Source organism: Bubalus kerabau, chromosome 9 (genome assembly GCF_029407905.1).
Source record: "Bubalus kerabau isolate K-KA32 ecotype Philippines breed swamp buffalo chromosome 9, PCC_UOA_SB_1v2, whole genome shotgun sequence".
In the NCBI taxonomy this organism is placed as follows: domain Eukaryota; kingdom Metazoa; phylum Chordata; class Mammalia; order Artiodactyla; family Bovidae; genus Bubalus; species Bubalus kerabau.
Genome location: NC_073632.1, coordinates 57,926,326 through 57,950,991, shown reverse-complemented (window position 1 = coordinate 57,950,991; position 24,666 = coordinate 57,926,326).

Sequence of the window (24,666 nt, the reverse complement as noted above, 5' to 3'; positions counted from 1 at the left end):
GTGGTTTTGATTTGCATTTCTCTGATAATGAGTGATGTTGAACATCTTTTCATGTGTTTGTTAGCCATCTGTATGTCTTCTTTGGAGAAATGTCTGTTTAGTTCTTTGGCCCATTTTTTGATTGGGTCATTTATTTTTCTGGAATTGAGCTGCAGGAGTTGCTTGTATATTTTTGAGGTTAGTTTTTTGTCAGTTGCTTCATTTGCTATTATTTTCTCCCATTCTGAGGCTGTCTTTTCGCCTTGCTTATAGTTTCCTTTGTTGTGCAGAAGCTTTTAAGTTTAATTAGGTCCCATTTGTTTATTTTTGCTTTTATTTCCAATATTCTGGGAGGTGGGTCATAGAGGATCCTGCTGTGATTTATGTCTGAGAGTGTTTTGCCTATGTTCTCCTCTAGGAGTTTTATAGTTTCTGGTCTTAAGTTTAGATCTTTAATCATTTTGAGTTTATTTTTGTGTATGGTGTTAGAAAATGTTATAGTTTCATTCTTTTACAAGTGGTTGACCAGTTTTCCCAGCACCACTTGTTAAAGAGATTGTCTTTTCTCCATTGTATATTCTTGCCTCCTTTGTCAAAGATAAGGTGTCCATAGGTGGGTGGGTTTATCTCTGGGCTTTCTATTTTGTTCCATTGGTCTATATTTCTGTCTTTGTGCCAGTACCAAACTGTCTTGATGACTGTGGCTTTGTAGTAGAGCCTAAGTCAGGCAGGTTGATTCCTCCAGTTCCATTCTTCTTTCTCAAGATCGCTTTGGCTATTCGAGATTTTTTGTATCTCCATACAAATTGTGAAATTATTTGTTCTAGCTCTGTGAAAAATACCATTTATAGCTTGATAGGGATTGCATTGAATCCCTATGGATTGCTTTGGGTATTATACTTATTTTCACTATATTGATTCTTCCGATCCATGAACACGGTATATTTCTCCATCTATTAGTGTCCTCTTTGATTTCTTTCACCAGTGTTTTATAGTTTTCTATATATAGGTCTTTAGTTTCCTTTGGTAGATATATTCCTAAGTATTTTATTCTTTTCGTTGCAATGGTGAATGGAATTGTTTCCTTAATTTCTCTTTCTATTTTCTCATTATTAGTGTATAGGAATGCAAGGGATTTCTATGTGTTGATTTTATATCCTGCAACTTTACCATATTCGTTGATTAGCTCTAGTAATTTTCTGGTGGAGTCTTTAGGGTTTTCTATGTAGAGGATCATGTCATCTGCAAACAGTGAGAGTTTTACTTCTTCTTTTCCAACTTGGATTCCTTTTATTTCTTTTTCTGCTGATGACTGTGGCCAAAACTTCCAAAACTATGTTGAATAGTAATGGTGAGAGTGGGCACCCTTGCCTTGTTCCTGACTTTAGGGGAAATGCTTTCAATTTTTCACCATTGAGGATAATGTTTGCTGTGGGTTTGTCATATATAGCTTTTATTATATTGAGGTATGTTCCTTCTATTCCTGCTTTCTGAAGAGTTTTTATCATGAATAGATGTTGAATTTTGTCAAAGGCTTTCTCTGCATCCACTGAGATAATCATATGGCTTTTATTTTTCAATTTGTTAATGTGGTATATCACATTGATTGATTTGCAGATATTGAAAAATCCTTGCATCCCTGGGATAAAGCCCACTTGGTCATGATGTATGATCTTTTTAATGTGTTGTTGGATTCTGACTGCTAGAATTTTGTTAAGGATTTTTGCATCTGTGTTCATCAGTGATATTGGCCTGTAGTTTTCTTTTTTTATGGCATGTTTGTCTGGTTTTGGTATTAGGGTGATGGTGGCCTCATAGAATGAGTTTGGAAGTTTACCTTCCTCTGCAATTTTCTGGAAGAGTTTGAGCAGGATAGGTGTTAGCTTTTCTCTAAATTTTTGGTAGAATTCAGCTGTGAAGCCATCTGGACCTGGGCTTTTGTTTGCTGGAAGATTTCTGACTACAGTTTCAATTTCCATGCTTGTTATGGGTCTGTTAAGATTTTCTATATCTTCCTGGTTCAGTTTTGGAAAGTTGTACTTTTCTAAGAATTTGTCCATTTCTTCCAAGTTGTCCATTTTATTGGCATATAATTGCTGATAGTAGTCTCTTATGATCCTTTGTATTTCTGTATTGTCTGTTGTGATCTCTCCATTTTCATTTCTAATTTTATGGATTTGATTTTTCTCCCTTTGTTTCTTGATGAGTCTGGCTAATGGTTTGTCAATTTTATTTACCCCCTCAAAGAACCAGCTTTTGGCTTTTTTGATTTTTGCTATAGTCTCTTTTGTTTCTTTTGCATTTATTTCTGCCCTAATTTTTAAGATTTCTTTCCTTCTACTAACCCTGGGGTTCTTCATTTCTTCCTTTTCTAGTTGCTCTAGGTGTAGTTAGATTATTTATTTGACTTTTTTCTTGTTTCTTGAGGTAAGCTTGTATTGCTATGAACCTTCCCCTTAGCACTGCTTTTACAGTGTCCCTCAGGTTTTGGGTTGTTGTGTTTTCATTTTCACTCATTTCTATGCATATTTTGATTTCTTTTTTTTATTTCTTCTGTGATTTGTTGGTTATTCAGCAGCGTGTTGTTCAGCCTCCATATGTTGGAATTTTTAATAGTTTTTCTACTGTAATTGAGATCTAATCTTACTGCATTGTGGTCAGAAAAGATGTTTAGAATGATTTCAATTTTTTTGAATTTACCAAGGCTCGATTTATGGCCCAGGATGTAATCTATCCTGGAGAAGGTTCTGTATGCGCTTGAGAAAAAGGTGAAATTCATTGTTTTGGGGGTGAAATGCCCTATAGATATCAATTACGTCTAACTGGTCTATTGTATCATTTAAAGTTTGTGTTTCCTTGTTTATTTTCTGTTTAGTTGATCTATCCATAGGTATGAGTGGGTTATTAAAGTCTCCCACTATTATTGTGTTATTGTTAATTTCCCCTTTCATACTTATAGCATTTGTCTTACATATTGTGGTGCTCCTGTGTTGGGTGAATATATATTTATAATTGTTGTGTCTTTTTTCTTGGATTGATGCTTTGATCATTATGTAGTGTCCTTCTTTGTCTCTTTTCACAGCCTTTGTTTTAAAGTCTATTTTATCTGGTCAGGAAGCAACAGTTAGAACTGGACATGGAACAACAGACTGGTTCCAAATAGGAAAAGGAGTACATCAAGGCTGTATATTGTCACCCTGCTTATTTAACTTCTATGCAGAGTACATCATGAGAAACGCTGGGCTGGAAGAAGCACAAGCTGGAATCAAGATTTCCGGGAGAAATATCAATAACCTCAGATATGCAGATGACACCACCCTTATGGCAGAAAGTGAAGAGGAACTCAAAAGCCTCTTGATGAAAATGAAAGTGGAGAGTGAAAAAGTTGGCTTAAAGTTCAACATTCAGAAAACTAAGATCATGGCATCTGGACCCATCACTTCTTGTGAAATAGATGGGGAAACAGTGCAAACAGTGTCAGACTTTTTTTTCTGGGGCTCCAACATCACTGCAGATGGTGATTGCAGCCATGAAATTAAAAACGCTTACTCCTTAGAAGAAAAGTTATGACCAACCTAGATAGCATATTGAAAAGCAGAGACATTACTTTGCCAATGAAGGTCTGTCTAGTCAAGGCTATGGTTTTTCCAGTGGTCATGTATGGATGTGAGAGCTGGAATGTGAAGAAAGTCTAAGAATGTTCAAACTACCGTACAATTACACTCATTTCACACGTTAGCAAAGTAATGCTCAAAATTCTCCAAGCCGGTCTTCAACAGTACATGCACCATGAACTTCCAGATGTTCAAGCTGGATTTAGAAAAAAACAGAGGAACCAGAGATCAAATTGCCAACATCCGTTGGATCATCGAAAAAGCAAGAGAGTTCCAGAAGAACATCTACTTCTGCTTTGTTGACTATGCCAAAGCCTTTGACTGTGGATCACAACAAACTGTGGAAAATTCCTAAAGAGTTGGGAATACCAGACCACCTTACCTGCCTCCTACGATATCTGTATGCAGGTCAAGAAGCAACAGTTAGAACTGGACATGGAACAACAGACTGGTTCCAAGTAGGGAAAGGAGAAAGTCAAGGCTGTATATGGTCACCCTGCTTGTTTAACTTATATGCGGAGTATAACATGTGAAATTCCAGGCTGGATGAAGCACAAGCTGGAGTCAAGATTGCTGGGAGAAATATCAATAACCTCAGATATGCAGATGACACCACCCTTATGGCAGAAAGTGAAGAAGAACTAAAAAGCCTCTTGATGAAAGTAAAAGAGGAGAGTGAAAAAGTTGGCTTAAAACTCAACATTCAGAAAGCTAAGATCATGGCATCTGGTCCTATTACTTCATGGCAAATAGATGGGGAAACAAACTTTATATTTTGGGGCTCTGAAATCACTGCAGATGGTGATGGCAGCCATGAAATTAAAAGATGCTTGCTCCTTGGAAGAAAAGCGATGATCAACCTAGACAGCATATTAAAAAGCAGAGACATTACTTTGCCAACAAAGGTCTGTCTAGTCAAAGCTATGGTTTTTCCAGTAGTCATGTATGAATGTGAGAGTTGGAGTATAAAGAAAGCTGAGCACCAAAGAATTGGTACTTTTGAACTGTGGTGTTGGAGAAGACTCTTAAGAGTCCCTAGGACTGCAAGGGAATCACAGCAGTCAATCCTAAAGGAAGTCAGTACTGAATATTCATTGGAAGTAGGATTCTAAAGCTGAAGCTCCAATACTTTGGCCACTTGATGTGAAGAACTGACTCATTTGAAAAGACCCTGATGCTGGGATAGATTGAAGGCAGGAGGAGAAGGGGACGACAGAGGATGAGATGGTTGGAGGGCATCACCAACTCAATGGACGTGAGTTTGAGCAAGCTCTGGGAGTTGGTGATGGACAAGGAGGCCTGGCATGCTGCAGTCCATGGGGTTGCAAAGAGTCAGACATGATTGAGTGACTGAACTGAACTGAACTGAAAGATAAAAAACTGAAAACTTAACAATATAAATGATGGCATAAATAAATTGGAAATCACATTTAATGCTCAAAATGGCAGATAGATGAAGAGTAACTATGCTACAGAATTCTCACATCCTCAATTTTTGCAGAGTTCTAGATAACCATGTTATAGATTAAGATGGAAGAAAATCTTTAATAAAGCAACTCCCCTGAAATTAGTGTTTGCCCAACATGTTTTGTGACTGAAGATTCACCTTTTCCTCTGTTTCAAATTACAGAGAATTTTAACCTTGTGACACCAAGATATTAAGTCATTTTGTCCATTTTATACATATCTGCATTAGGGTTTTGCTGGTCAGAATTTCTGACCCACATAATCTATCATTTGAACTATGCAGAGAGCATTTTTCATTATAAATAAAAATAATTAAATACAAATATTTAAAAACCACTTTTAAAAAAGATTTAATAGAATTAAAATCTTATTTTGGATAGTATATTTCATAAGCTAGTGGTTTAGCAATTATGATATATATGTATACCCAGTGTTTCCCTTTTGCCTAGTTAGGAATGTAGTAGTATCCTTTCAGGGTGGAAAGAAGAAAAGGCACTTATGTGTCTGGTTTATGCTTCTAAATGTCAAGCCCACTAAGGGGAGAGTGAGCCCTTGATGAGAAAGTCATGAGAAAAGGGATACTTCTCAACCTCGACTGTACCTTAGAATCACCCAGGGAGTTTTAAAATACTCATTGTCCTAGCCAGACTGTGTCCCATTGAGGTCAGTATCTCTGGAGGTGGGTTCCAGGAATTAACATTTTTTTTTTAACAGCTCTCTAAGAGATTCCAATGTATTGCTAAGATTGATGACTATTACTCTAAGGGAAATAGGAAGGGAAGAGCATTTTGACTTAAAAATGAGTTTCTGCAGAGCTGGGAAGAGAGAGGCCTATGTTTCCCAGAGAAGCAGGGAATTTGGCTGTGTTCCTGCAACACCCCAGAGAAGGAGGGCTGTGTCCTGCCCTCTTTAGGGACATAGGACCGGATGGGTCTCACGAGGTTTCTGGTCTCAGATGATTCCTCTATCCCACATTTGGTTTAGAGGGAGCAGAGAAAGAACCAATAAGACACATCCTGGTGACTTTGCCAAAGAGGCGACCAATGTCCAGAGCTATACCCCTCTTCATGCTTTCTTTTCCTTTGAAAGTGCACAAACTCTTGAACATTTATCCCTTTTTTAGCAGATCTTCCCGACCCAGGAATCGAACCAGAAACTGAGCCAAGATCTCCTGCATTGCAGGCAGACTCTTTACCTGTTGAGCTACCAGGTATTCTTCAGCTTCCCTGGTGCCTCAGCTGGTAAAGAATCTGCCTGCTATGTGGGAGACCTGGGTTCAATCCCTGGGTTGGGAAGATCCCCTGGAGAAGGGAACGGCTACCCACTCCAGTATTCTGGCCTGGAGAATTCCATGGACTGTATAGTCCATGGGGTTGCAAAGAGTCGGACACAACTGAGTGACTTTCACTTCACTTGAACATTTATAGGACCCTGAATTTGGGGGTTGAGGGACCCCTGCTTATTACTGAATTTCCCTACAGCATGATGAGTTGGAGCCCCAAATCAATATTAGGTTGATTTATAGAGAACAACTGAGCTTCCCTGATAGCTCAGTTGGTAAAGAATCCACCTGCAATGTAGGAGACCTGGTTGGATTCCTGGGTTGGGAAGATCTGCTGGAGAAGGGCTATGCTATCCACTCCAGTATTCTTGGGCTTCCCTTATGGCTCAGCTGGTAAAGCATCCTCCTGCAGTGCGGGAGACCTGGCTTTGATCCCTGGATTGGGAAGATCCTCTGGAGAAGGGAAAGGCTACTCACTCTAGTATTCTGGCCTGGAGAATTCCATGGACACAGAGTCAGACATGACTGAGCGACCTTCACTTTCATAAACTTTCATAGAGAACAAACATGATGTTTCTCACAACACATCCAGGTTGTCGACTAAAAAATATAATCACAACCTGAAAGTAGAGACTTATTTCATTTGGTGGGAATGTTTAGGACTCCTAGTCAGGAGACAGCATCTCAGTAGCTCTGAGAAAACCCCTCCAAGGAGGCAGGAGGGGAAGTCAGGCTATATACAAGTTTGCAACAAAGGGAGCAGGCAGTCTGAACATCAAAGATCAGATCTAAAGTTAAGGAATTTAGCATTCTATGTATGGGAAGATGCAAACCTCTGGGTTCACTGAATTCATTCTTTTCATATGCACCTCAGCTATCTGGGGCTTGGAGAAGGCAATGGCACCCCACACCAGTACTCTTGCCTAGAAAATCCCACGGACAGAGGAGCCTGGTAGGCTACCGTCCATGGGGTTGCCAAGAGTCATACACGACTGAGTGACTCTACTTACTTACTTACTATCTGGGGCTAATCCTGTTTCCTTGTTCACCTTGCTTCTTGCATTCCCCCAGCTCCTCAGCAATCACTCTGGGGGGTGGCAGGATCTGCTGGATTGCAGTTTTGGGGGCCCTCCTTCACATTTGGAGGCCAGAAATCGCTGGTGGCTGTGACATTTCTTGTTGATTAATATGGCAGGAGATATTTTTATTTCACAGAGTCTTAATATTCAATGGAATGAATGAATGAAAGCACCATTTTCACACACTGGACAATATAAGGGCAACACATCAAGTATTGTCTCTAATACTAACAAAACTCATCTTAATTTTACTATTGTCTGGTTGTAGAGATATTTCCAGCATGCTTCTGTACAAAATAAAATAGTGAGGTAATCCTAATGATGATGGGAATTCAGTGTGAGCCTGAAATCCAGACTTCAGTGTTTACAGACCTCTGAACCAGGCCCCAGGAGGACTGTTGGATTAGCAGAGGGTGCCATCTGCTGGTGGTTTGTGTACAAGAGCGCCGGGCCGGGGTTCAGGGGGTAGGCGACGCCCCTGCAGTGTAGTTTACAGCTTTCCTCCTGCTGTCCTCAGGGGGGATCTCTCGGGTGGCTCCAGGAGTTCCCTAGAGAGAGTGGGGATGGTGCGGGCAGGTGGCCTGTGAGTTATTAGGTGCAGCGTTTCTGTCTCACTCTGTGAAAATTTTCTTCTCTAAGGCTCTGGGCTCTCACTAAGTAGTTGCAGATGCTGAAGATTCCCGCACGTAAAGCCTGTTAAGAGGATTATTGTTTCGTTGCTAAATCGTGTCTTACTTTTTGCGACCCCACGGACTGTAGCCTGCCAGGTCCTCTGTCCATGGAATTTCCCAGGCCAGAATACTGGAGTGGATAGCCATTTCTTCCTCCAGGGGATCTTCCGCACGCAGGGATCGAACCTGCCTCTCCTGCATCGCAGGGGGATTCTTTACCATTAGCGCCACCTGGGCAGCCCGTTATAAGTATTACTAGGAGGAAAATGGGATACTTTATCGGGGTTTTCAGTGTCTGGTGGGAGTCTCTTCCTCTGAGCAAGTCTAATTTGCTCAAAGGCCAAGTTTTACCTTTCAAATGTTATTATGTACGTTCAGTGGTTCTTCACGGTCCCACTTCAGTTTAGGAGCCTTTATCACACAAAAATCACCTATGGCAGAATTAGTTCATTGTCTAATTTTTAAAAATTTCTTAAACGTGGGTTTCAGTTGGAAAGATATGACCAAACTGAGTTGTTATAAGCAAAAGCAAAACAACAACAAATGTAAAACTTTAAAGATTTACTTGGGCTGTGTGGTTTTATTAGAAATTAATATATTATTTATGTTAGACCTTTTGAATATTGGAAGTAGCCTGTGCATCTCTGCATCTTCATTCCTGCTCCTGTTGAGCTCTACGGGAGCCAGGGTTGTAGCCTGGGGTTCATTGATACATGTCAGAAAGGGAAGTGAGACGTAGTCCCATTTGTACTGTGCTGAGGGCTAGAACAAGTAACTCTGACTCCCAGGGCTTGGGCAGTGTTATACCAGGATAGGAGATGAGGCCACGGATGGCTACTGTTCAGGTAGTTCTATACTTTGTCCTACACTGTACAGCTTATGAGAGGATAGCAGGGAAAAAAAAAGCAAATCTCTCATTATACATGACACTGATTTCCATTAGCACAAGTGTATACAGATGATTTTGCCTGGAAAATCCTATGGATGGAGGAGCCTGGTAGGCTGCAGTCCATGGGGTCACTAAGAGTCAGACACGACTGAGTGACTTCACTTTCACTTCTCACTTTCATGCATTGGAGAAGGCAATGGCAACCCACTCCAGTGTTCTTGCCTGGAGAATCTCAGGGACAGGGGAGCCTGGTGGGCTGCCGTCTATGGGGTTGCACAGAGTCGGACGTGACTGAAGTGACTTAGCAGCAGCATACAGATGATTAATATTTGAATTTGACATTAAGGAAGATAATTACAATGGTATTTTGTTTAGCTGGAAATTTTGTTGTTCAGTTGCGAAGTTGTGTCCTACTCCCATGAACCCAAGAACTGCAGCACGCCAGGCTTCTCTTTCACTGTCTCCTGGAGTTTGCTCAGATTCACGTCCATTGAGTTGGTGATGCCATTCAACCATCTGATCCTCTGTCATCTGCTTCTCCTCTTGCCCTCAATCTTTCCCACCATCAGGGCCTTTTCAGCTCTTTGCTTCAGGTGGCCAAAGTTTTGGAGCTTCAGCTTCAGTATTTGTCCTTCCAATGAATATTCAGGGTTGATCTTTTAGGATTGACTGGTTTGATCTCCTTGTTGTCCAAGGGCTTCTCAAGAGTCTTCTCTAGCACTGCAATTCAAAGACATCAGTTCTTCGGCACTCAGCCTTCTTATGGTCCAACTCTCACATCTGTACATGACTACTGGAAAAACCATAGATTTGACTATATGGAAATCTTGCCACTTCTTAATCTCTTCCACCTTTTAGTTAAGACTCAGTTAGAGATATATAAATAAACTAGCTCCCTGGAAAAAAATTCCATCACAAATTTCCTGTTTTGTAGTGTTTGTCAAATTCCCCTGTGTAAATACTCCCATTGTGGCCAATGTCAAGCTACCAGTCTGGCATCAGTGAACATGGATTTGGGAAGAGATCCACAATACTGGCTCCTGGAAAATAATTAAAATGTTCAAGTTTTAATGAAGTCCTAGGCAATGGCACCCCACTCCAGTACTTTTGCCTGGAAAATCCCATGGATGGAGGAGCCTGGTAGGCTGCAGTCCATGGGGTCGCTAAGAGTCAGATACAACTGAGCAACTTCACTTTCACTTTTCACTTTCATGCATTGGAGAAGGAAATGGCACCCCACTCCAGTGTTCTTGCTTGGAGAATCCCAGGGACGGGGGAGCCTGGTGGGCTGCTGTCTATGGGGTCACACAGAGTCGGACACGACTGAAGTGACTTAGTAGTAGTAGTAGTAGTGATAGCTAGGTATTTCTTGTACTAACTGTCTACCAAATTAAACAAAATAATACTTTTTTTGTTATATACTTTTTTGTTATTTTGTTAATAAAAATAGTAAAGATGGTTAAAAGTCTTTGTTTTTAGGTTTAATACAATAGTCTGTCTTTAAAATTGAAAGTCATTAAGAGGGTATATTTTTAAAAGTTCTCATTACAAGGAAAAAAAATTCTGTAACTAAATATAGTGACTTATGGTGGTGATCATTTTGCACTGTATACAAAGATCGAATCATTATGTTGTACAGTTCAGTTCAGTTCAGTTGCTCGATTGTCTCTGACTCTTTGCGACTCCATGGACTGCAGCATGCCAGGTCTCCCTGTCCATCACCAACTCCTGGAGTTTACTCAAACTCATGTCCATTGAGTCTGTGTTGCCATCTAACCAACTCATCCTCTGTCGTCCCCTTCTCCTCCCACCGTCAATCGTTCCCAGCATCGGGGTCTTTTCAAACGAGTCAGTTCTTCGCATCAGGTGGACAAAGCATTGGATTTTCAGCTTCAGCATCAGTCCTTCCAATCAATATTAAGGACTGATTTCCTTTAGTATGGACTGGTTGAATCTCCTTGCTGTCCAAGGGCCTCTCAAGAGTCTTCTCCAACACCACATTTCAAAAGCATCAGTTCTTCGGCACTCAGCTTTCTTTATAGTCCAGCTCTCACATCCATACATGACCACTGGAAAAACCATAGCCTTGACTAGACGGACCTTTGTTGACAAAGTAATGTCTCTGCTTTTTAATATGCTATTTAGGTTGGTCATAAATTTCCTTCCAAGGAGTAAGCGTCTTTTAATTTCATGGCTGCAGTCACCATCTGCAGTGATTTTGGAGCCCCCCCAAAATAAAGTTGTACACCTGAAACTAATATAATGTTGTACATCATTATACCTCAATTTAAAAAAAAGGTAACTCAAAATACTGAGCATATAGGAGAGAGTAAATAAATGGTAACTCTTTTTCAATATTCCTAATTTGTCCTCATTTACTTCCAGGCCTGATCATGTTTTTCTAGCTTCTTTTACTTGGCGTGTCTCTTGGTTGACTTCCATTATTTTTGTGTGAGCATCTTTCTCCTACATCATGGAGCTGATCTTCCTTGAAGAAGGCCTCAGAGCATCATTTGCCGAAGTATGCTTCTGTAGCAACTTAGTCCTAAGAGCTCCTTTGTGATAAAAGGTCTGTGTTTACATGATCTTGATAATTAACAAAGCCAATTATTTTCTATTGGTGGAGACTCATAGTACACATTAGCATATTAAATTCTCTGAGCAGTCCTGCAAGGAAAAAAAAAAAAGAAAGTCCTGTAGCTTCATTTGATCCAGCATTTCTCAAAATGTTTTGACTGCACTGCTTAATGTGTGTGTGTTTGAAGGTGTGTAAAGTAACTGTTAACATCCTGAGACACCAGGGTCCTATGGAATGCTCCTCTTGGATGATTAAAAGAGTGGGGTGAATGTCTCCCCCACAGGTAGGGCACACGATGAGATCCAGGAAGTATCTCACTGAGAAAACCTGTGTTCCTCAGAGGGGCTGCATAAGTGTTACAAGGATGAATAACTCAAGGAGAAAAATCAATGCACTCGGTGGATTTGCCTTCACTGGAATCAAATAAAGCATTTTTATTATATTATCTCACTCAACTATTATATATGAAAACAGGTCTGATGCCAAGGGCCATGCCATGCTTGCTGCTTAATCATGTCCGACTCTTGCAGCCCCACGGACCAGGCTCCTCTGTCCATGGAATTTTCCAGGAAAGAATACTGGAGCAGGTTGCCATATCCTTATCCAGGGGATCTTCCGGACGCAGGGATCAAGCTTGTGTCTCTTGCGTCTCCTATACTGGCAAGCGAGTTCTTTACCACCGCCACCTGGGAATCCCCCATACCAGATACCAAGGGAACTTATATTTAATTTGTAGTTATACCATTGGAGTCCCAAACACCATAATCATGACTTTATTAAGGAATCTAAATACCATTGAATAATTCCCTTCTAAAAGTAAGCTTCCAAAAATATCAGCGAAGATCTGATAATGCAGGAAGTCAGTTAATACTAATTTCTTAAATCTGTGGGTGACTGCCTCCATTTCAGTGCTTCTCACTCATCAGTGAGCTGCCCTTCTAGAATTTTCTTGATGATGATGCAGTCTGATCATTCCTGTCCATGTTCTTTTTCTACTAGGCACAATTCCAGTGCACCTGTGAAGGAGTTTTTGTTTCAATAAACCCAAAAGTAATTAAAAATTGGAAAGCTATAAAACTGGAATTTGAAGAAGTGGTCTGTGCTTGGAGTGCTGTTGTTAGGAATTGAACATCCCATGAGAGGGACAATTAGAAGGAATTGATTTCAATATTCTTTAAGGTGAGAAAAAGACACATTTTCTCTTATGAAAAGATATTGGATGACATCATTTTCGCATGTGAAATTTGAAAATACTTGCTAATAAGCTTTTTGATTTATGATTCAATAGACTTGAAAAAAGTAAATGTCTACCTTCTCTGGTTTGGTTTTGCATTTATTAATGTAAAATAATTAATGTGACATTTCTTGCTTGAAGGATCCATCAGTGCTATTCAATGTAATATTAAAGGTCAAAGTTCATATGAAAATTGTGCTAAGCAGTTTGGACCAATTTTGAAGAAACGAATGAGCCTTATTTTCGTGTGTAATTAGTAGATTTATCACAGTCCAGATTCTAATCTAGTTTCAGAAGTAAATAAATTATTCATTAAATGCAAATGGTTATATTATGCCACTTTTTTTTCCTACTATGCCCTGGTGAGGGAGAGGAAGAATTAATTTTTATTTTAGTTACTTATGAATATTACCAAATGTTAGCCTTCGAACAATGCCCGCTGGCAGCATGCTGAGAACTAGCATGGAGCTGTGACAGTCTCCAGGTCCAACAGTTTAAAACCTGATTGAAAAACTCACAGGCATGGCTCACTGAGAAGGAGGGCCTCCTGGGAGTCGATGGCAAAGTGGAACTGGGCTTCAGAGCCGTGTGTTTTGCAGGGCGATGCGGGTCAAGCTGAGAATGGCTTTATGGAGCAAGCAGTCATTACGATTTGACATCTGCAGCAAACAAAGGCAGAACAAGGCAGGGACATTGATTACACGGAAGAAGATGGGACCCCTGGAGGTCTGGGAATCAGGAATGCTATAGTGAATCTAGATTGCATGGGTCACTTGCCTGTGTGCTGTCAGAGCCATACCATGCCCTTCCCCAGCTCTGGTCTGTGTCCCAAGGCCCGCCCACTCAGACTTCCTTACTTACTGGCTTCAGAGTAGGCTTGGCCAATGGGAGGAAGTTGAGGGAGTTGGGCGAGGAAAACCATTGGTTGTGTCTCCTTTGTAGTTCCTGGCCCTGCTGGTGTCCCCCTTGCAGGTCCAGCTCCCACCCCCAGGTCTAGGCTCGGGGGCTCTAAATGACACCTTCTCCCTTTGCTCCTAGTCAGATGGGAGGTAGCAGCTTCCTGTAGTATTTAAATTTCTGGGATGCCTCATCACCTCATGTTTCAGCACTGCCTTCTACTTACATCTGGCTGGCTTCAATCATTTTTATTATCTACATGGACTTCAAAGGCACTTGAATTTCAGATTCCTGGTCTGAGTGCATATAAATGTTTGAAGGGCTTGTCTATGTCTTAGTTATTTTTTTTTAAATTAAAGTATAGTTAATGTACAATATTATATGTTACAGTTGTTCTACCTAGTGATTCACAATTTTTAAAGGTTATATTCCAATTATAGTTATTATAGAATATTGGTTATATTCCCTATGTTGTACAGTATATCCTTATAGTTTGTTTTATGCATAATGATTTGTATCCATTAATCTCCTACCCTACATTGCCTTACTCCTATATTGCCCCTCCCTTCTTCCCTCTCCCTGCTGGTAAGCACTAGTTTGTTCTCTGTATCTGTGAGTCTGTTTCTATTTTTTATAATTAATATATTCAATATTTGCCAGTTTGTTGTATTTTTAGATTCCACATGTAAGTGTATCATCCAGTATTTGTCTTTCTCTGTCTCAGTTATTTCACTTAAGCATAACACCCTCCAAGTCCATCCATGTTGTTGCAAATGGCAAAATTTCCTTCTTTTTATGGTTGAGTAGTATTCCACTGTGTGTATATGTGTGTATGTGTGTGTGTATCTCACATCTTTATCCATTCATCTGTTGATGCACAGTTTGTTTCCATATCTTAGAGATTGTAAATAATACTGCTATAAACATTGGAATGCATATATCTTTTTGAATTAGTTTTCATATTGTCCAAATATGTGTCCAGGAGTAGAATTTCTGGATCATATGGTAGTTCTATGTTTAATTTTTTGAGGAACCTCCATACCGTTTCCCAACAGTGTACTAGGGTTCCCTTTTCTCCACATCCTCACCATTTCTTGTGTTCTTTTTGAAGGAAAACACAATAATCCAAAACCTATGAAATGCTGCAAAAGCACATCTAGGAGGGAAGTTTGTAGCAATACAAACTTAGCTCAGGAAACAAGAAAAAAAAATCTCAACCTTATGTTTTACTTATTTTTAATTTTCCTGCTAAGCACACACATGAATTCATATGGATATTTGTTCAAGGAATGAATGAATGGATGAAGTGGGTGCTGGTGGAGGAGCCATAGCAACCTCTGACTGCAGGTTTGGGGTTTGGGAATGTTCAGGTCAGAATGGGATGTATAGAGCAATGGGGCTCAATATTTTTTGAAAGCTGTTTGAATTGATGTCAGGGTGGGGCATTGCCTCAACAGAAATTTTGTCGTCCTTTCCTCTGAGGCAACTCGGGAGATTCACTGTGACTTCATGAGACAGTGTTACAGGTGACAGGGGTGGAGCCACGTCATCTCATGAATGTACTGACACAGATTGGTTTCAATCTCAGTTCCCATCAGAGATGCTGACTATTTACCTCTCTGAACCTCTGTCTCCTCATCTGTAAAATGTGGGTGATATTGCCCATCTAATAGAGCTATTATTAAAAAGTTTGTAAAGTGCTTGGGACAAGTTAGATGCTTAATAAGTAGTAGATATTATTGTTATCCTCTTTCAAAGTAAATTGAAGGTGTCAGCTCATGAATTAGTGGCTTCTAACATAGGCAGGTTCTAAGGGAAGGCATCTGTTTCATGGAATAATTTCAGTATTTTTATCTCTCATGTTCCCAGAAAGGACAGTATTATTCTAAAATATTAAAATACATGCACGCACATGAACTTGCCAACCTATAAATAGAGCTTCATCTGGTTAGAAACATGTTCCAAATTGTCATATAATACATTCGTTTTAGTAGCAGACACAAGATTATTTGAACATGCAGCTTTTTTTCCATCTGACAATCTTATTTCAAATTTTCAATTATTTTTCATCTTGTTATTCTTGATATTGTTTATTTCAGTATTATATTTCTTTTACAGAAAATAGAAGTGGCTTACAAGTTGGATCCTATTTTAGTGGATCTGATGTATTATTTGTATAATAAGACCATTTCTATATTTTTAGCTACAATGATGGTTTGTTTATATGGGTACATATAAAATGGTTCCTCACCAAAACTTGTAGAAGAATTGAATATATAAATTCTTATCAATTTAGGAATCAGTCCATTTAGCAAAATGTTGCCCTTTTTATAAATATTTTCATGTATATGCATATATATATAAACACACACATAATTTTTATGTATATTACAGTGTTTATATATATTTTAAACTATATACATGTAAAACTTTTTTAATGGTGTTAGAGAAAATTCAGAAGCTTCTTTCATATTACCACTTCTTGTATTATTCAAACAAAAACTGAGAGCACAGTTTTAAAATGTAATTTGTTAAAGATGTTTTTTGTACGGAGCAATCTTAGAGACTTTCATGTGTACAGCTTGATAGTAATCTGTTAATATCTGGTAGGAGGATAGTTCTAAAGAAATGGATGGATAGTTCTTTATGTTCTTTTCCTCAGACATTGCTGGCTGTGAACAGGTCCAGGTACTAAACATTATAATTTCTTCTTTCTCAGGTAATAATGAAGAACTAGTGTTCTAAAGTGCTCTGAAAAAGACCCATATATTTTGTAGACCAAACGATCAGATAACGAGAGTGTACTTCACTGGGAAATCTTCATTCTGGATGAATCCATCTCTGCAAAACAGGGTCCACTGGAGTTGTTGGTGAGTATGAGTAACTTCCTTATCAAGAAATAGCTCTGAAACTATTTTGAAGAACAGTTGATTTGTCCCAGAATATGACGTTTGATACAATACATTCTCAAGGCTATCTTACACCTGGTAATTTATACCTCCCACTCCCCAAACCCATGCCGCCCCTCCACACCCTTTCTAGTGGTAACCACTAGTTTGCTTTCTGTATCTGTAAGTACTTCTTTTTTCATTATATTCACTAATTTATTGTATTTTTAAAATTCCACATATAAATTATATCATACAGTGTTTGTCTTTCTCTGACTTATTTCACATAGCATAATGCCCTCCAAGTCCATACGTGTTGCAGCAAATAGCAAAATCTCCTTTTTTTCTGGCTGAGTAATATTCCATTGTATATAGGTACATCTTTATCCATTCATCTGTTGATGGACACCTGGATTTATTCAGTATCTTGGCTGTTGTAAACAATGCTACTATGAACATTGAGGGTACACGCATCTTTTCAAATTAGTGTTTTTGTTCTTCTGTTGGATATATACCCAGGGGTGGAATTGCTGGGTCATATGTAGTAGGTCTCTTCCTTTATTGTACCACAACTCTCTAGTCAGGGCTTTCATAGCATTTTTTTCAATTTGCGTATATATTTTTGCTTGTTTATTAGATAAAAATCTTACTATTGAGTTTTAGAGGTAAAATGGGCAAATGTTTGTCAATTTATCCAAATTATATTGAGTGTCCAATGTGGGTAGGGTCAAATAGGCATATACATAAGAAAGAGCATTTGAGGGATCAAAGAGTTAAAGAGATTGGCATTCTTGGCACAGCTGAGGCACGTGGCATCCTAGATGCTGCTGATACTTAGATTATTGGGAAGAGAGAGCATGTAAGCAATATAAGCCTTTTCTTTTTTCCTCTTTTTAAGAAGGCATTTGGGAATAGAATAAATGTTGATACCAAAGTTTATTTTCTCCTTATCTTTTTTCCTGTGTTAAGATGGAAAAATAAGTCCCTTAAAGTATAAAAACTAGATTCTTTGTGTTTGAGCAAACATCACCTTTAGGCATAGGCAGAGGTGGCCATAGTGAGGCGTAGGTAGCTACACTAGGCTGCTTTCCCAAGTTGCCCTTCCTTATTTTAGTTTAACCAAATTCCAGGCCAATGAGGGACTTGGGCTCTGATCTATCCAAAGCTTCTGGAGCTGCCTTATCCCCCCATCCCACATGTTCTCATGTTGACTCTGAATGGTAATATTACCTGGGTTGAGGATTTTAGGAGCTCAGACTGTGGATTTAATCACAGAGGGATGGGAGTATCTTTTAATAAACAGATAAAGAGGAAAGGGGATTATATAGCGAAGATGTTATGTTCTTGGGTCCATGATAGACAAAAGTCTTATAAAGAATTTTACAAAACCCAGGGGTTAAGAGGAAATTTAAAAGGCCCATTTATGAAACATTGTCTACAAGAGTCAGGTTTGTTCAGAGACAATGAGAATAATGACACACTTATCAAAACACTAGAGCTTTAGATCTTGCTTCAAGAAAAAGTGGAAGATGACAGAGAAAATGAGTTGATTGAGAAATAATGAAAAAAGAGACACTTTCTCATGAAAAGGACTGAATTTTGAGTCCAGGGTAGTCACAGATGAAAGGGAGAAGAAAATGTATGCCTATCAAAATATGCTTAAAGATAGAACTAGGGAAGAAAATTCAAGATTTTGGAGAATGAACTGGGAAGACTTCTCTCTCTGACCTGAACACACAAAACTATTGAAAAGTGCTCTTGAAAGCTGAAGGCAAGGAGTCAACAAAAAGAAAAACTGGGGAACATACCCTTGGTGACTAGGACAGCCACTAGAGGTTATATAAGATTTAGAAAATTTGATATTGGAAAGCTGGGAATTTCAGCAGAGAATCCGTCAGTTATTAATAAGGGAGTCCTAAGGTGTTGTGGTCAGTACATGTAGAGAGGCAGATTTGGCTCTTTGCCCGGAGGGAGCCTGTTTGGGAGATTTATGGTGATAGGACTCTCAGAAAGAGAGACCGTGAGATGTATTAAATGGGAGTCAGATAGCATTCCAATACAATGTGCTCAGGCATGGATTAGGGATGGGACTGATGGATGGTGAACCTGGGTATGAGAATTACCCTTTCTGGGGAAGGGAAAGTGGGCAGGATTTGCTTTGGCAGATGTGAAACCCATTCATCTTGTATTATTTTCTGTAAGAAGTCAACAAAGGTGGAATCTGTAGATAGATGTTAGGAAAAAAAAATTTTCTAGGTCAGAAAGCAAAGGTCCCAGGGAAAGAAAGAAGAGAGGCATTCTGATCCAACCAACAATAATAGAGCTATATAAATCAAGAAAAATCTCCCAACGGCTTATTTTAAAATTCAGCTAGCTGTTTCAGGAAGGACTCTTGAGAACAACAGAGGAAAAAGGGACATATAGGGAAAATGTGGCAAAAGGTATTTAAAGTGTAGCCGTTGAAAGAGTATGACTTAGTCTGGGCTCTGAATATTCAAAAATGGTAGGAAGGCCTCCTGGACTTTATTGGGTTTTAGAAACCCAAGCTAGGGAGGAAATAACAGATACAGTGTTGGTCAGAAATTATTGTTTTGTGTGGCTACCATAACATTACCCTAAATTGGGTGGCTTTAAAACTCAGAGGCTTCCCAGGTGCCACAGTGGTAAAGAATCTGCGTGCCAATGCAGGAGACACAGGAGATGCAGGTTTGATCCTTGGGTCTGGAAGGTCCCCTGGAGTAGGAAATGGCAACCTGCCCCAGTATTCTTGCCTGGAAAATTCCATGAACAGAGGAGCCTGGTGGGCTACAGTCCATTGTGGTTGCAAAGAGTCAGACACAACTGAGCATGACGAGTTAAAAACCAGCAATTTATTTCTCACAGTTCTGGAGGCCAGAAGTTAGCTTAATCACATTTCAAAAGACCTTTTTTTTTTTTTTTTCCAAAGCAACATTCACAGTTTCTAGGAATTAGGGAATGGATAGATTTGGAGGAGGGCACCATTTAACCTACTTTGGGCATGAGGAAGATTTGTGTTTCCTGAGCCTATGTGTGACAGGCTCTTTCTTGTTACTGCTTTCCCTAGTGTGGTAAGCACGTCTGGTCAGGATCTGCTTCCCTGTGCTAAATTGAGCTATCCTCCACTCTCTTTGTTTCTTTCTTTTTTCTTGACTCTTCATTGAGGTCAACTTTTGTACCGTCAAATTGACCTTCTTAAAATTGGAGGGAGGGAGGGAGCTGCTACTGGAGACAGTTCTACATGGGTCTCTTGCATCTCTACACCTCTTGAAAGAAGAGGCACTGAATATATTTTAAAGGCTATTTCTATAGCGAAAAAGCCTTGGAACACAAAGATAGTGTCTTCCTCTGGAGGAAAGGGAAGGTTTTTATTCTCCAGTACAATAAAGATAGTCTTCCTTTGGGCAAGGTTCAGGCAGATTTATTTGCAGTCCATTATAAAAGATATGGGTCCCCTAAGTTGAGTTTTCTCAGCAGTGATGCAACCTCCTATGTGAGCAGCATCTTTCTGGGTGACTTTGTGGTGTCCTGTGGGACCCAGGGACAAGTAACTGACATGACCATGAAGCTCAGGTTGTTTGCTCTGCAGTGAAATGATATATCTTTAGTCTCTGACATAAGAGTCTTGCATGTTCTGCTAGCATCCATGACACTGCAGCAGGCTAACATATTAGCTTGCAGATTGGGTAAAACTCCTGAGCTTTCACAGTTTTAAATTTATGTTATTATTTCTGACTGTGCTGGGTCTTCGCTGCTGCTTGTGGGCCTTCTCTAGTCGTTGTGAGCAGGGGCTACTCTAGTTGCAGCACGTGGGCTCTGGGGCGCGTGGGTTTCACTAGTTATGACACATGGGCTTAGCTGCTCTGCCGCGTGTGGAATCTTCCCCGATCAGGGATTGAACCCCTGTTGCCTGCTTTGGTAGATGGATTCTTAACCACTGGACCACCAGGGAAGTCCTTAGCGAGCTTTCACAGTTCTCAATGGCCTCCTTAGGCCTCCTGGCTTTAGCTGAATTCACTAACTTGACTTGAATGGGTTAGATAAAGCTCAGGAGTTTTACCCAATCTGCAAGCACTTAGATAGGTACTGAGTGCTTATCTAACTATCGAAATAATCAAATTCTGGTTCCCATTTGGCTATTGCTCCTACTTGTGTGCTTTTCCTATAGAACTCCAGGGCAGGAAGGAGGTAGTGGTAGGGTTTTGGGTGACATCTGCTGTTGCAGTGTGACTGGAGCTGGGATAATGGGCAAAAGATTAATTGTAGCGAGTTTAAGGCTGAACAGGGAGTTTATGCAACATAAATAAAAGTGTGATTATGTGAAGGCATATGTATGAATGAGTTTATTGCAGTATGGTTATAGTAGTGGAAATCTGGAAACAATCTGAATGTCTATCAAGAGGGTTGAATAAAATATAGTACATCTATACCATGAAACATTATGCAACTATTAAAAAGAAAGGAGTAAATCTGAATATTTGGTCTCAGAAGATAGCTTCAACATTTTATTAAATAAAAAAGGAAAAGTTGTAGTATAATAAGCATAGTGTGCAATGGCAACCCACTCCAGTACTCTTGCCTGGAAAATCCCATGGACGCAGGACCCTGGCAGGCTGTAGTCCATGGGGTCACTAAGAGTCGGGCACGACTGAGCGACTTCACTTTCACTTTTTACTTTCATGCATTGGAGAAGGAAATGGCAACCCACTCCAGTATTCTTGCCTGGAGAATCCCAGGGATGGAGGAGCTTGGTAGACTGCCGTCTATGGGGCCGCACAGAGTTGGAAACGACTGAAGCGACTTAGCAGCAGCAGCAGCATGCCTTTAAAAAGCCCTCTATATATTTGTATAAACAGAACGAATAATTTTGGGAAGATATATACTAAATTGTCATAGTTAGCACTTACTACTTTTATAATCACATTACTCAATAAAAGTGTAAGAAAAAAGTGTTAATAGTATTAAAGTGAGTGGAGGCTGTGACTAAGAGAGCTTAGCTATGAAGGGAAGGAAAAAATAGGATAGTATATGGGGCTCAGGGAACTGGTAATTTTATTTTTAAAGTATAAATTTAATACTTTCAAAAAGTATACTTTATATTTTTAAAGATGGGAGAGAGAAGGTATTTATAGGGAAGCAAGCACTAGATGGGGCTTCCCTGGAGGAGGGCATGGCAACCCACTCCAGTATTCTCGCTTGGAGAATCCCCATGGACAGAGGAGCCAGGCGGGCTGCCATCCATGGGGTCTCAAAGAGTTGGACACGACTGAGCGACTAAGCACAGCACAGCACAGGTGCTAGATGGGGCTTCCCTGATGGCTCAGTGGTAAAGAGTTTGCCTGCAATGCAAGTGATGCAGGAGACATGGGTTGGATCCCTGGGTCAGGAAGATCACTTGGAGGAGGAAATGGCAACCCATTCCAGAACTCTTGCCTGAAAAATACCCTGGACAGAGGAGCCTGGTGGGCTACAGTCCATGGGGTTGCAAAGAGTTGGACACGACTTATGGATTGAACAACAAGTCAACATTGCTGACTCATTCCATAGGAATCTTTTGTTAACTGGTAATGAAGTTCTGGAAATGCATTGAAAGTATATCCTATTTCCACATCACATTTTCTTTATGTGACTATAGTAAATGTTCTGTTCTTGGCAGCCTTTTATTTTCTTTTGCTCCATGGATGTTGAAAACAAGCTGTATAAGTAATATTGTGTAAATTTTATTTTGGTCATCTCATCAGGACTGGCTTTTTCCCCCCCAGAGTAATTGATATGAAAAGCATGTACTATAAATGCAAATATCTCCTTTGGTTCTGATACATTTTCCAAAGTTTGAAAGTGGAAATTGCTTCCCAAACAAAGCCAAAAGTGTATTTAGGATTAATGTGCACATGTGGAGCTCATACAACTGGATCAGCATCCTTGCTTTCAGCTTCATTAAAAATGGATTAATCTTCCAGGGTGTTTGAGATTAGTTTCTACCAAAGGTCTGCATGGTTCATGGTGTTATGCACTCACCTCTGAAAAACCTGATTTTCTTTTTTATTGGTATTTAAAAAAACATAATTTCCAAAGTGGTCATCATGAAAACAGTGCCTTGTAATAAGTAGGGTTTCCACAATGCTCTGTTGTAAATGGAGGGTGGGGGCCACATCAAGGAGGTGGATTGGCATGAAAATTTCTACCTTTGGATATTGAGAGCACAACCCAGAGCTGACTGTGGGAATGTTGGAAACTCTCCAAATGCCTGGCTATTGGGAGTTTTCCTTTTGGCTGAGGTGCTGATACTGTCTACAGGTTACTTGAAGGATATTGTTATTTGTATTTTCTCAGGCATTCTTATAACAAAATGCCTGACTTATAATAAGTCACTTTCAGATGAGCTCTGATTTTTATGCAGTACCTTTCTAGTGGGCAGTTCCAAGTACATTCTCAATCTAATGCCATTTGGACTTACAGAGTTCCAGACACTACTGCCAGAGATCAGGTTTGCAGTTATCCTGCTTTTTGAGTGAGATACCAGGCAAAATTCTTCTGAATTTTCTTTTCTTTTTCCTCATATACAGTTGTACTCTTTGGTGCTACTATCCAACACCACATATGTTGTATGTCTTGGTGGGAAGTGCTAAATTCTATTTGAAGAGAACCTGCAAAGATTCACATTGTTGTATAAAAGCCTCAGTTGCATGACAGACTATAATAGGGTCTCCATGATACCTGGGGGTGCTCTAACCAGACATGACATTTACTAGAGCTACACAGAAGTTTCCCAGTCTGGAGAGAACCCAGCCAAGAAACTACCCTTTCCTTCTTAAACCCAGGATTTTATGGCACTTCCACTGAAACACAAAGAAGACCAGGGGACTCCCAAAATAGGGGCACTGAGTCCAGCACAGCACACCCAGAGGCAGCATCCTTGAGGACCGGAATGTGAGCAGATATTCTGTTGTTGTTTAGTCGTTGTGTCCAATTCTTTGTGATCCATGGACTGTAGCCTGCCATGCTCCTCTCTCCATGGGATTTCCCAGGCAAGAATACTGGAGTGGTTTGCCATTTCATTCTTTAGGGGATCTTCCTGTCCCAGTGATTGAACCTAAGTCTTCTGCATTGCAGGCAGATTCTTTTCCACTGAGCCACCAGAGAAGCACAGACATTCTGTAGGTCCCTGCAATAGAAAACATGAAACTATAGAATGACACTGAATTTAGAATATGAAATTTGAACAAAATCAGGTGGAAATTAATGTTTTTATATATGAATTCTTACATGAGATGATAATTCTTATACAAGTTTTCATTCACAATAATCACTGAAATGTATAAACAAGGGATCATTATATTGCAAACAGAGTAGACTGTGGAGCATCTTCAAACATAGAACAAGGAAAGTGGAAAATGAGAACTAGAATGGCAAAGGTAATGAAGATCTGGACAAGACTAGAGCAGAAATGTTTTCCTCAGTTGTCTGGCTGAGTTTTGTAAATCCTTGTTGTATGGTTTATTGTACGTGATAATTGTGCTAAAGTTAGCTTTTACTGTATTGCATTCTTCCATAGTATACATATTTTCAGAGACCCTATTGTCTTTATAAAGTGTCAAATTAAAATACCATTTTAAAATTTATTAAAGAATCTGAATTAGGTGGATTTTCAGGTCCAGGTATTCAGAGTGGGTCTACACCTCTAGGTTAATTAGCTGAAAGAAACAAATCCTCTGAAATTAATTTGTCAAAAATTAGTTTATCAAAAGACATTTCACCAAATAATCAATTAACAGGGAAAGAATGACAAAGATTGTAACAGAATACAGAGGTTTTATTTCAATTTGGTTTAATCCAATCTATTGTCTTTAATAGCTCTCAATTCATAGATTTGTCAACTGCCTTAATCAAATGAATATTTTGCATATGTTTCAGCATTTTGAAAGTATTGACTGAAATGTCAGTCATACCTCTAATTGTTGTTCCATAGGTCCTAGCTTGGGTGACCAGGTGGAGGTGCCATAAATGGGGTAGAAAAGCTGAGCAGAGGTTGATGGGGGAGATTAAGGACTTTAGTTCATGGTATAATGA